The 9,299-nt window shown below is 33.1% G+C and overlaps 1 long non-coding RNA gene across 1 annotated transcript; it reads left to right on the top strand.

The window, feature by feature from the left end:
* LOC148274701 (uncharacterized) lies at positions 1–8,915 on the top strand. Its single transcript, XR_015824222.1, has 3 exons — positions 1–98; positions 3,693–4,199; positions 6,367–8,915. It is a non-coding gene; the product is annotated as an uncharacterized LOC148274701 (long non-coding RNA).
* Positions 8,916–9,299: the final 384 nt, after the last annotated feature.

The following is a 9,299-nucleotide window of genomic DNA, read 5'->3' as shown; positions in this document are numbered from 1 at the left end:
GTCTATGTGCCTCCTCGAAATGGCCGCGCGCGTGTCTTACGTCATGTCAAACATTACGAGGCGTTTACTGTGTTGCTAAGATCTTTTCTGTATGAAACGTGAGTAATAAGTGTATTATTAGTATTATTAATCCGCCGTAGCGCAGCATGGGATTGAAGTTTTCGTTCGTAAAAAATGTATTTATGGAACCAAAACGAGCGCGAATACAAACGTTTATTACATCTTACATATAATGTCGTACCTCATTTCGACTACGACTATTGCTTAATTTATTTTATTTATTTTGGTTCACAAACAATAAGCACTACATATGACATTGGTATAATTATCGCAAATTGTTATTTGAGGTATTGTTCATCAATTATATGTGAACACAGCATGCACAAATATAGAAGAAAAAAAAAGTTTACAATAGATTTTTTTATATATACAACAACAACAACAAACCATCACGCCGTTTCCCCGTAGGGGTAGGCAGAGAGGATAGAACGCCATAACACTCTATCTTGGCATACAGACCTCGCTTCCTCTACATTCATACATCTTCTTATGCACGCACGCCGATTATTCCTACTTTTGACATGTCCATCTTCAAGTATTTGATGGACTTGATCGTGCCATGTCTTTCTCGGTCTTCCTCGTTTTCTGCATCCATCAACATTTGCATCGTAGATCCTTTTAGCCGTTCTTTCGCTGTCCATTCGCTCTACATGTCCAAACCAACGCAGCACCCCTTTCTTAATTCTGTCAATAATTCATTTTTAAATTGGCTAGCTTAATTGAATTCTTTAACTGTTTTACAAGTTATAACAATAAATTATTACTTGTGGGTTATTACGAATTATTTTATCTATGGTCCTTAAAATATAACATGATTAGAATAAGAGTTGTCAGAAAAAGTGACGACATAACTTTGTAGTAACATCAAAGGAGTTATTTATATTGACACGAAAAATCATTTGTATCTGGCGTGTTAATTTATTTTTTTAATACAATGCCTGAAACATAAATCAACATTAATACATAAAACCAGCTTTAAAACTAAAATAAACCTAATTATTCACGACGTTCTTACAAGGTTACATCATTTAGCAAAAATGTTAGAGATGGACAAATTGATTAATGTAAATCGAATAAAAAAAATATTCATTTGATGTTCATGAAAAAAGTATAAATTACTCATTTTTTGGTGAATAGTTCTGTGTAAAACACACTATAATAGGCTTGTTTTTACGTTTTTTATATCAATTTTCGGAAACAGAGTTTCACGATTGCATGAAATAGCTGATAAAATTGATTTGATCAGTGATCAGTAATTTCCATCACTAATGAAGTTAATTTGACAGCGTCATTCTAATCAAGCTATATTTTAAGGACTATAAGTACCGCGAAACCGTTCAATTTTGCCTAAAAAGTCTAATCTATGATCAACCTTTAAAAAAACATATTTCCGTTTGATTTCGGTAAATTTGGTACATTAAGGACGAAAGTAGATTTATGTCACTAACTTCCCTCAGAAGCTTTAGTCACTAACTTTACTCAGTGGCTTGTCGGAACCTGTCAAAGTGCGCGTGTAATTTGTTGCGGGCCAATTACGACTCTGTGTTTTTTAATATACTGCTCGATAGCAAAGACAAAAGTTAGTTTTTCTTGTTGCATTATATAGACAAAGGTTTTCAGATCATTTTTTGTTTATATTATGTGCTGTAAGTAGCTTAAATCAAGAATTAAGACGATAGGCAAATTAAAAGGCATAAGTTGAGCCTCTGGGTTGTCAATTTTGCCCAAACGAAAAAATGTGTTAGGGTTGTCACTTTCTTATTATAATAATTAGTTTAAATTAAATTAAAACTATTATGAAGGTTTGGCACACATTAGGTATTTTAGATTTCCAAAAATATTATCATTATTGTGGATAATTTCATTTAATTCTTCTTTGCCTTTCTTAATTCATTTGATAATGTGTTTTTATATTCCTTATATTGCTTTTTAATAGTTTCTGCAGCATTTCTTTTTTTGCACGGTATACAATTTGTTTATATATGAGATCATTTTCATTATATCTGGAGTTAACCAACCTCCATTATTATCCACCCTCAAACGATATTTTTTAACTTTCATAGCTATGGATATAGATTCCAAAATAATTTACATAATTTTTTTAAATTTATATTATCTAGTTTTAACCTTCTTAGTTGTTCGTTAACTATACTCACAACATAGGTATATGTATTTGCCATTACGAAAAATGTGTGTTTCTAGGTACCTACCTGATATTAGAAATTGTCATTTAGGTAATTAATACTACGATTATTGGTATGTGTACTTAAATAAAACATTTCAACAAGATTTATTAATTTTTCCAAAGTTATCAACCAGATTTTGACAACCCTAAGACCTGTAAATTGCTCGTATGAAAACAAATAGAGTTCGGCGGGTAAATTTGCCCAATCGTTTTTAGACGAATATAAAAATGTTATTAGTTAGCTTTTGAAAATATTCCAAAACGTTAATTTCGCCCTTGAATTAATAATTCAATAAAGTAGTTCTTAGACAAGAATATGAGCTACAGTTCTACAAATAACAACAACAGTTCAACAACAATTGAATCAGTCCAACATCGCTTGCTTCGAAAAATAGCGTGGATGCTCGGACTAGAGAGAGATAATTATTCTTATGCTGAAATAGAGTAAATGTTGAATATTTCTAGTCTACGAAAACGTAAAACTAATATTGACTCCATATATACGTTCGGCATACTAAATGGTATAATCGATGTTCCATCCATTACTGGGACAAGTAAAATTCAATATTCCGACTCGTAGATTGAGAAACAATGAAGTACTGTTCATCGATCAGCATAGAACAAACTATGGCCTAAATTCTCCGATGACCCGCCTTTGTCGTATTGTTAACTCAAGACAAGATCTGGACTTTTTTGGTTTAAGTTTACAACGATTTAAACGAGCACTAAATAAATAGTCCAGATCTTGTCTCGATGTCCCTTATGTTTGTCAATGCTTCTTTATTTTTTTAAAAAATGTTTTAAACTATTCTTTTATTGTAATATTTAAACCTTATAAATTGTATACATGGACAATGTCCGTTTTTTGCCCGTCATCGAAATTTTAAATTGCTTGAAATCCTATTTAAATATGACTGAATTTACAATTGCAACCCAATTCAATACAATATTTGAGTTTGTCCAAATGTTCGTAGACAAAAGACTGGATTTCACCCCCTCGGGAGTCATTAAGATTAGATTAAAATGGTGAATGTTACACAGTGTGTAAAGTGGCCACTTAAACCAGCCAATGACAGGTCATAAGCCCTGTAAATGCCTTGACATCCATATTCCCTTATTTAAGGTATTCTCCATCCCTGTTGTAAGTCATTCTTCGTAATTTAAAAGTAAAGATACATAAATTTTTTGGAGGAAATTAACATAATAGCAAAAAAGCGGGTGAAATTGGACGGTTTCGCGGTAATAAATATTTCTATAAGATAGCTTTTTTTTATACCGGTTATAAATAGTTAAACCGGGTGTAGTTATTTCTTGATAAAAACCTGGCATACGGAAATCTCATAAGTAAGGCCCTTAGTAAAATGTTTGACCGCAAAGTTAATGCTTTAAATATTAATAATATTTATATATTATTCGTCGCTTACATTTTTAGATGATTGCTTTTCAGAAATAGCGAGGTGTTCGTATTCGATTATGGAACAGACTTCTTCTGTAAGTGTGAAAGCTGAACCAGAAACTGGTGGTGAAGAAGTAGATGAATATCTACTTCTTCTCAATGGAGATGGGACGCCGCGTCCCTACAGTAGCGAGGAACCGGGTATTGCTACCGTGAAAGCGGAACCTGAGATTGGCGATGTCAAAGGAGATATTCTACATTCTGAGGAGCGGGCCCCATTAGTCTACAAAATCGAGGAACCGAATTTCGCTACCGTGAAGGCTGAACCGGGGACTGGCGATATTAAAAGAGATTTTCTCCATACTGAGGAAGAACCTTCGTATGCCTGCAAAAGCGAGGAACCAAGTTTCACTACCATGAAGGCTGAACCAGGGTCCAGTACTGAGCAACAGTACACTACAGAGAGTGACGAACAGATCTTTACGGAAATTGACATTGATTATCCTGATATAAAACAAGAATGTTTGGGATCCCCTCGCCACACCGAAGTTGACATTAGTAAGTAAAACTGTCTTCCACTTTACCGTTCTGGCAGTAAAATTGTATGAAACCATAGAATTAAGAATAGTCCAGAAGGAGTAGAATCATATTCAAATACATCGGAATGTGTCCGAAAGTCCCCTCGCTCTGCCCCACTTTCGCCGCGCGCATTCGTGAAGTCACCGCGTTATGTTGCACGATGGGAAAATCATAACATAACACAAATTTAAGGTAAAAAAAGCAATCTGTTAATTTCTCTAAAATTTTATTGTGCACGCGGAAACATTGATTGACACAACATAGTAAGATAAGTAAAGGTTCATTAAATCAGAGTGATTTAATTAATTAACTTAGATTTAAATTTATTTCAACAGAGACGTAAAACATTTTTGAGAAGGGAATATGGAAGTCTAGGCATTTACCTGTAAATGCCTAGACTTCCATATTCCGTAAGACCTGTCATTGGCTGGAAAATGGATAGTGGACCTAAGTAAGTAGAATGGACTGCCTCATTCGCCCAAACCAATATTGAATCAACTGCTCCACAAGTGGATAGCTTATGGCGGCCTTCGTGGTGTAGTGGTCAAGACGCTTGACTCACGCACGGAAGGTTCCGGGTTCGATTCTCGGTGAGAACACAAAAATTAAAAATGTGATTTTTCTCAAGCCTGGTTGTTCTGTAATGTAATTCACCACTGTAATTGGGCCTCCTGGCCTGTTGGGTGCAAAAAAAAAAAGAAAGAAAATGAAAAAAAAAAAAATGTTTTTGTTCTTTTATTGTGCGTTTTGTAATATAAATAATATAGATGTACAGAAAAAATATTTTAAACATAAGTACGTAGTGCTTAAAACTTTCTGAATATTTTGGTAATAATATTTGTTTATTGAGTTAGTCTTCTTTGTTTATTCTCAAAGGTAAAAATATTTTTAAAAAAAAGTATATTTTTAAGTGTCCTCAGCACGGGTAACCCCAGTGAGGTCACAATATTTTTGTTTTTAATTATAGTTTGTAAGAGAAAAAATATGAATTAATAAAATGAAAAATAAACATATTACAACAGAGATGAAGAACATTTAAGAGAAGGGGACATAGAAGTCTAGGCATCTACAGGGCTTAAGACCTGTCATTGGCTGGTTTAAGTGGCCACTTTATACACTGTGTAACATTCACCATTCTGCCCATATTTAAACTGTAACTTGAAATATAACTGAACTCTTTCCACCAGAATCATTAAAATTTATCCATAAATTAGCCACTGATGTAATTGTAGACGAAGAACTAAATCAAACTCATGAAAAATGTAGTAAACATGGATAAATTACGAAAATTTGTAGTGTTCGTGCTAAAAAGTAAACGTTATTTAAATGTATTCTTTCAAAATGTATTATTTAATAATAAACGAAATATTAATCAATTTAGTTTTTTCCCCAACAGTCCTTAAAATTTAGCTTGATTAAAACGACAGCTGTCAAGCTCGTGTCAATAGTGATGAGAAATTACTTATCACTGATCAAATCGATTTTATCAGTTATTTCATGCAATCATAAAACTCTGTTTCCGAAAATTGATCTAAAAAACGCAAAAACAAGCCTATTACAGTGTGTTTAACACAATTATTCACCAAAAAATGAGACATTTATACTTTTTTCATGAACAACATCAAATGAATTATTTTTTTATTCGATAAATTTACATTGATCAATTTGTCCATTTCTAACGTTTTTGCAAAATTATGTAACCTTGTAAGAACGTCGTTAATAATTACGTTTATTTTAGTTTCCTTTTAGTTTTAACGCTGATTTTATACATTAATGTTGATTTTTGTTTCAAGCATTGTATTAAAAAAATAAATTAACACGCCAGATACCAATTATTTTTCGTGTGTCTGCTTGATAACTCCTTTGACGTTACTACAAAGTTATGTCTTCACTTCTTCTGACAGCTGTCATTCTAATCATGTTACATTTTAAGGACTATAGTACCTATAAGTGTTTTACAATATTCTTGCTGTGTATTTTTCATTTATGTAATGTAAGAAAAAAATTCAATCAATTTAAAAAAAGAAATGCGCCTACTGTAATACTCGTTGTGTCCCAGAATGAGTTAAATGCTATGTTACTACTGGGAGTGCAATACTTTGTTTGATAACTTATTATACAAATATTTTTTTTTTCTCTTTTTTAGGCACTAAGTCAAGAACATTATTTGTGGAAAATATAAATTTACCCTCTCATAGTGCAGAACCACTTTCAGAGAGTAAAAACAAAACACAGAAGAATCCTTGTGATGTACGTCTCTTGACTATTGGTGGCAAGAAATGGTTTACATGCTCAGAGTGTAAATATACTACTCATCGAAATTATGATTTAAATAAGCACATGTTGATACATACTGGCGAAAAACCGTTCGCTTGCTCGAAGTGTAATTATATAACTGGACGAAAGAAACATTTAAAACAGCACATGTTGATACATACTGGCGAAAAACCCTTCGCATGCTTAGAATGTAATTATACAACTCGTCAAAGGAAAGATTTAAAATGTCACATGTTATTTCATTCTGGCGAAAAACCGTTCACATGCTCAGAATGTGAATATACAACTCAACGGAAAGGGACTATGACACAGCACATGTTGATACACGCTCGAGAAAAACCGTTCGCATGCTCAGAGTGCGAGCACGCATTTCATAGGAAGGATGGTTTAAAAAAGCATATGTTAACTCATTCTGGCGAGAAACCGTTCTCATGCTCAGAATGTAACTATGCAACTCAAGATAAATATAATTTCAAACAACACATGTTGATACATTCTGACGAAAAACCGTTTGCTTGCTTAAAATGTAATTACGTAACTTCACGTAAAGGTGATTTAAAAAGCCATTCGTTGACTCATGTCGGTGATAAACCATTCGGATGCTCGATGTGTAATTATATAACCCGCCAAAAGAAACATTTAAGACAGCACATGCTTAAACACACTGATGTAAAACCGTTCGCATGCTCAAAATGTAATTATGTTACTTCACGGAAAGGTGATTTGAAAAGCCACTTGTTAACTCGGTGCTGGTGATAAACCATTCGTATGCTCAGAATGTAAATATACAACGATGAAATAGTCATTTAAAATAAAACGTGTTGATACATACTGGCTCAAATAAGCTCGCATGCTCAGAATGTAACTGAACTTCAGTGTAATTTAAAACAACACCTGTTTAAACACAGGTTCTGATGAAAACCCGTTCTTTTGCTCAGAATGTAAATATATAAATCAATGAAGAAATGTTCTTATCAGTCCTCGTTAACAACCCACTCTGACGAGAAACCGTTTGCATGCTCAAAATGTAACTAAATTAAAATCTGGAATCGTAGGGCTCATGAAAGTTGGAAAAAATATTAACCGAAGAAATCAACAAAACATAAATAAGTGCTGAAAAAATTAAAAACACTACATTTTCCAATATTTAAACGACTCAAGAGATCAGAGGATCGCGAAAGTTGACAGCTTTAAATACTTGGGAGTTCACATAACTGAGGATGGAAGCTTGCACAAAGAGCTTGCAACCCTCCTAGGAATTGCTGGAGCAACTTTTAACATGAAGCGTGTTGTCTTAAACTCTAGTCTATACTGGGTCAAAACGAAATGCCAATTATTAAACTCTTGTATAATGCCAGTACAGTATATAGGATATGAATGCGAATCTTGGCACCTTACCAAAGCTCAGAACACCAAACTTCTGAGTTTTGAGAGTAGGTGCTTGAGTAGAATATAGATTGTTCGATTTTACATCTAACATTGAAGTCCAAGAACGGACGCAGCAGCCTCCTATAACGAGCGTCTTAGGTATGCGGCGGTAGACTTGGCTTAGATACGTGCTACGCATTCCTCAGGAGAATCTAAAACCAATTTGCCTGTTCTTTAAACCTGCGGGCTCACGCCGTCCTGGAAGGCCGTCGTTGACGATCTTTCGCCTTTATTCGGCGGAACTAAGGGCCAACTGGCGATGTCCACATGCTCCACTTAGGAACGGATGTGGAAAAAGGAAGAAACGGGTCAAGAGCGGACTTCTAGAAGATGACATTGTAAACTGATTGAAAATGCAAAATGTTGATCTGGAAAATGAAATTGATAGTGAAACCGCCATAAAACTCATCAAAGAATTTAAACACAGACAACGAAGGCAATGCAAATGACACAACTTACTACATCATCCAAACAGTATAAATAAACCTTTATTTCCCAAGAGTATCAAGACGGCTACCCGCAAAAATATTGCCACACGGCGCAAAAATGTTCGGAAGGAACAAAACCTCCAACTTACCGCCACCTTAATGTCACGTTTCTGTGTGTATACTTATTTTTTTATTTCTTTCACTGTTTATGATTCTTCCTTATCATATTCATAATTTTGAAATATTTTATTTTATAGGTTTCATATTTTACGAAAAGTAATTTTCTGTTATAGTTTTTTAATTTTGTATTACGTAAATTTAATGATAAATTTGATTGTGTTGTAGGGACTTATTAAGTATAATTAATATTCTACAGAGGTAATACTGTTTGTTTAAATGCAAACATTAAGTATATTTTTTGAATTATTAGATATATAACCACAGTAAAATTATCGGTTTTATTCTTAGTTTATAATATTTTTCTATATGAAATGTTAAGTCTTTAAATTACTTTAATATAATGTGGTAATTTCATCAAATAAACTAGTATTTTTACCACCCATTTTTTGTTTTTTCTTCCTTTCCGTTCTCTAAACATATTTTGTTTTTCCAATACGTTCAAAATGGCATATTTTGATTAATAATAGCTTAGTTTTCCGTGAGAAAATTATTTGTAGATGTTTCAAGTAGATACATCAACAAGAAAAAATAATGCCAAAAAAAATAAATGGGCTAAGTTAAAAATAAACAAAGAGTATTTAATTCCTTAAGGAATTGGCAAAGGGATTTGGTCTTTTGGCAAAAGAATTTGAGTCAAAAGGCGTTTACAGCTCAAATAATTAAGCTAAAATGAAAGTTAACGCAATTTATTGGTTCAAAACACATTTAAAACAATAAAATCGTTTTTTTCAGAATAGGGAAATACCACTTTTTTACATTTTTAAAG

This window comes from Micrasema longulum, unplaced genomic scaffold (genome assembly GCF_059751315.1).
Source record: "Micrasema longulum isolate JH-2025_06_02 unplaced genomic scaffold, ASM5975131v1 h1tg001604l, whole genome shotgun sequence".
Classification (NCBI taxonomy): domain Eukaryota; kingdom Metazoa; phylum Arthropoda; class Insecta; order Trichoptera; family Brachycentridae; genus Micrasema; species Micrasema longulum.
Note: the sequence above shows the minus strand (reverse complement) of the source record. Positions and strands in the feature narration are given on the sequence as shown.